This window comes from Chiloscyllium plagiosum, unplaced genomic scaffold (genome assembly GCF_037043375.1).
Source record: "Chiloscyllium plagiosum isolate Xiang-an unplaced genomic scaffold, Cpla_swu_hap1 HiC_scaffold_29, whole genome shotgun sequence".
Classification (NCBI taxonomy): domain Eukaryota; kingdom Metazoa; phylum Chordata; class Chondrichthyes; order Orectolobiformes; family Hemiscylliidae; genus Chiloscyllium; species Chiloscyllium plagiosum.
Window position 1 is genome coordinate 68,432,244 of NW_028270167.1, and position 4,541 is coordinate 68,436,784.

The 4,541-nt window shown below is 44.7% G+C and overlaps 2 non-coding genes across 2 annotated transcripts; both read right to left on the reverse strand.

Annotated features, from left to right (window-relative positions):
* Positions 1-444: 444 nt before the first annotated feature.
* trnar-gcg (transfer RNA arginine (anticodon GCG)) lies at positions 445-517 on the reverse strand. The gene has a single exon. It is a non-coding gene; the product is annotated as a tRNA-Arg (tRNA).
* A 3,655-nt stretch (positions 518-4,172) lies between these two features.
* On the reverse strand, positions 4,173-4,245 carry trnar-ucg (transfer RNA arginine (anticodon UCG)). The gene has a single exon. It is a non-coding gene; the product is annotated as a tRNA-Arg (tRNA).
* Positions 4,246-4,541: the final 296 nt, after the last annotated feature.

Below are 4,541 nucleotides of genomic sequence, written 5' to 3' on the forward strand. Positions count from 1 at the left end.
TTTCGTTGCAGATTTTTTTTCAAATTGTCTTCGAAGATTTACAAAGTGGGAAAAGGCCATTCCGCCCGTGTGCATTGCGGCTAATCAGAGAGCCATGTATTCCAGTCGCAGTTTCGAACTTTGGCCCAAAGCCTCGTGTGTTCTAATGTTTCCAGGTCAAATGTCAATGAGGTTATCCTATGTTCTTACATTGCACAATAATGGCACCGAAGTATAACGAATTGTAACTCTTTTGAGGAGCTCATGCTCATTTTCACCACAGAGGGAGACACACCAGAAAATACCGCCAAACTGACGGAGGTGTCCGTTGTGGAGAGCTGGAATTTGAAATGGACAATAGGACAAATGCAAGCTTTACATGCGGAAGCACAGAGGAGATGTCCCGAGAGAACTTTACAGGGGAGCGTCAACGTATACCACGGTTAAAGGGAAACATCCCCCCCTCGAGCCAGGTAGGACCCGAACCTACAATCTTCTGATCCGCAGTCAGACGCGTTATCCATTACGCCACTGGCCCAAGAGACAAACCTGCACTTGGCAGAATGTCGATATGTAATGCCATGGACTTTCACGGAATCAGAATTAAAAAGGTGAACAAGCACCGAAGATAATCACCAACATTGCTTCACTTCGAAGTTTCCAATTTGTGAAGCAGTGCCTTTCACTGGCAAAGGAGAGACATTTGTCCTCAGCTGCCTGCTTCAGGGTCGCCTCCTTCTCTGCTGGAAGTTTCCATCGTTTTATTCACAGTCACGACGCGATTTCATGATCCACTCCAGTGCAAACGTGTCATGGTGTCGTCCAAACAAGACCCTGCATAAACTCGGCGAGAAACCTCGGGTCATTTCGAGCTCAGGATGTGGAATTAGACGAGATGCGTGACACCTTTTATTGGCGCTGCCACTTCACTGAAATTAGCGGCTCAAAACGAGCCGTTGTAAGCATCAGCTTGATTTGTACCTTCCTGCAGTGCATTTGCTAAACAAAATCAGATCGCTCCCATCCGGCCCAGCTGACTTATCTATTTTCACACTCTGCAGTATTTCTAATATCTCTTTCTTGTGAACCTCAATCTCTTCTCGTCTAGACGCAAGTAGCTCTGTATCTTCCTCGCCAACATTTTCATTTTCTATAGCGAACACTGTCGAAAAATATTTATTTCGTGCTTCCCCTATCTCCTCTGACTCCACACACAACTTCCCACTATTATCCTTGATTGTCACAAATTTAACTCTCGTCATTCTTTTATTCCTGACATACCTATGGAAAGCCTTAGGGTTAACCCTGATCCTATCTGCCAACAACTTCTCATGACTCCTCCTGGCTCTTCTCAGCTCTCTTTTTAGGTCTCTCCTGATATCGTCGGAACCCTCGAGCGCTCTAACTGAGTTTTCACATTTTGTCCTAACATAAGACTTCTTGTTCTTCTTGACCAGGGATTCCACTTCCTTAGTAAACCACGGCTCACGCGTTCTATATCTTCCTCCCTGCCTGACAGGTGCATACTTATCTAGGACACACAGGAGCTTTTCCTTGAATAAGCTCCACATTTTAATGTGCTCACCCCCTGCAGTTTCCTACCCCATTCTACGCTTCCTAAATCTTACCTCATTGCATCGTAATTTCCCTTCCACCAGCTGAAACTCTTGCTCCGAGGAGTACACCTATCCCTTTCAATCACGAAAGTAAACCTGAGAGAATTGGGATCGCTGTCTCCAAAGTGCTCACCTACTTCCGAATCTAAAACCTGGCCAGGCTCGTTACCCAGTACTAAATCGAAAGTGGCTTCGTCCCTTGAAGGCATGCGTACGTACTGTGTCAGGAAGCCCTCCTGCACACACTGGGCAAAAAATGACTCATCTATAGTACTCGTACTGTAGTGATCCCAGTAAATATTTGGATATTGTCTTGAGTGTTCCAGAGTTTTTCATTGTCCCAGAGTCCAGATGAAGTTTGCATTCCTCACGTACGTGAGCGAGAATGATTTCAATGTCTCAGATCAGTTCCTGTCCCGAGAACATCAGATTCAATGTCCCGTCCTCTACTCGGTCCGACAGTTCACACTTCTTCATTCTCCTCTGATTCCATTTCCCAAAGAGTTTCTCAAGATTTACAAAGCTGGAGCCTAAATTATATGGTTTGCTTCCTAAACATTTTTTCAACTGCCAACTGACAATATTTTCACAGTATCTCTTCACATACCTCTGGCTTGCACCATGTCCAGGGATGAGAAGTCCCGTTTGGTGGAGAAATTCCCGAGGCTGATGAGTTTCACTTTGGAACAAAGATGGTTAAGTGGCGATTTCCTGCGGTTGTTTCTAATGATGGGAGAGGGAACGGTGGGGAATGAGCACTTTGACGAGCAGGAGGAAGTGTTGCCACTGACCCGAGTCAGAGAACAGTGGACAGGGATTAAAGGAATCTAATGAAAAGCAGCACTTCTGCTCAGGATGTTCAATAACAGCTGCAGAAATCCGATGTGTCGAGCAGTGTATCTGGAAAGAGAAACAGAGATAATGTTTTAAATATGGAACATTTCTGATGTAGAACTCGAGTTTCCCAAGTCTAATCAAATTACCGGCCTGGTTCACAAAATAGTTTTTCTGAACTTTGAGCGAAAATTGTACCAGCAGGAAAGCATTCATAACATAGTCAGCAGAATTCGAACCTACGTGGGGAAACCCCAATGGATTTCTAATCCATCGCCTGAACCACTCGGCCATGACTACAGACGGCTCAGGTGTGTTTAGCATTGACCTAATCAGCCGTGATCTCATTGAAAGCTACCGTTGACTTGATGAGCGAAATGCTCCCATCTCCTTTCATACCTTTGCTGTCATTTGTAAGCTGCGAGACACCAATGTAAAAGAAGAAAAGCACAAAGGTAGGAAAAGATATTTGCAGGCAAACTGAGTCAAAATTATTTATTGAAAGGAAAGGAAAATCACACTTGGCAATTTGCCATATCTCTTTGCGAACATGACCATCAGAAGTAAGCAAGGGAGCTATTGATCTGAGTATTCTCGGACCTGAAGCAAACAAAGGTTAGTGACACATTCATTTCTTTTTCTGGCGAACGAAATGATCTTTCCTGATGGTTACAATGAAAGAGATGGTTCCCAATAAAAGACAGAGATTAATTCGCATGTAGATATATTTCAATGTGACACGATTCATTTTCAGTCCCTAATTACCCCAGAGATGGAGGAGGTGAGTTACTTTTCTTCACTCTTCAACTCCTCAGCACGGAGGTACAAACATGAAACCGCTAGAGATGGACTTCTTGAATTGGGAACCAGAGACACTGAAGAAACTAGGCAAAAGTGAGGACTGCAGATGCTGGAAACCTGACTTTAGATCAGAGTGATGCTGGAAAAGCACAGCAGGTCAGGCTGCATCCGAGGAGCAGGAGAGTCGACGTTTCTGTTGCCAGTCATGCTCCGCTGCACAAACAATTTTCGTTTTTGGCTCAGATTTCCAGCACCTGCAGCTATTTGTTTTATGTTAACCTTCATAATGTTTTGGACAAAACCAATGACCTGCCAGCATCGGAAAATCGGCAGAAGTACTGGTACACCGATATGTTTGCTGAACAATACAACCATTCCATGAGCGGGAATACGATCCGGGCCACGGTGCTGAGAGTACCGAATCCTCACAAGTAAATAACAAGACAAGGCGATAGATACTATCGTATTTGGTGTAAATAAAACACCCTGTCTGAACATTTTCGTTGCAGATTTTTTTTCAAATTGTCTTCGAAGATTTACAAAGTGGGAAAAGGCCATTCCGCCCGTGTGCATTGCGGCTAATCAGAGAGCCATGTATTCCAGTCGCAGTTTCGAACTTTGGCCCAAAGCCTCGTGTGTTCTAACGTTTCCAGGTCAAATGTCAATGAGGTTATCCTATGTTCTTACATTGCACAATAATGGGACCGAAGTATAACGAATTGTAACTCTTTTGAGGAGCTCATGCTCATTTTCACCACAGAGGGAGACACACCAGAAAATACCGCCAAACTGACGGAGGTGTCCGTTGTGGAGAGCTGGAATTTGAAATGGACAATAGGACAAATGCAAGCTTTACATGCGGAAGCACAGAGGAGATGTCCCGAGAGAACTTTACAGGGGAGCGTCAACGTATACCACGGTTAAAGCGAAACATCCCCCCCTCGAGCCAGGTAGGACTCGAACCTACAATCTTCTGATCCGAAGTCAGACGCGTTATCCATTACGCCACTGGCCCAAGAGACAAACCTGCACTTGGCAGAATGTCGATATGTAATGCCATGGACTTTCACGGAATCAGAATTAAAAAGGTGAACAAGCACCGAAGATAATCACCAACATTGCTTCACTTCGAAGTTTCCAATTTGTGAAGCAGTGCCTTTCACTGGCAAAGGAGAGACATTTGTCCTCAGCTGCCTGCTTCAGGGTCGCCTCCTTCTCTGCTGGAAGTTTCCATCGTTTTATTCACAGTCACGACGCGATTTCATGATCCACTCCAGTGCAAAAGTGTCATGGTGTCGTCCAAACAAGACC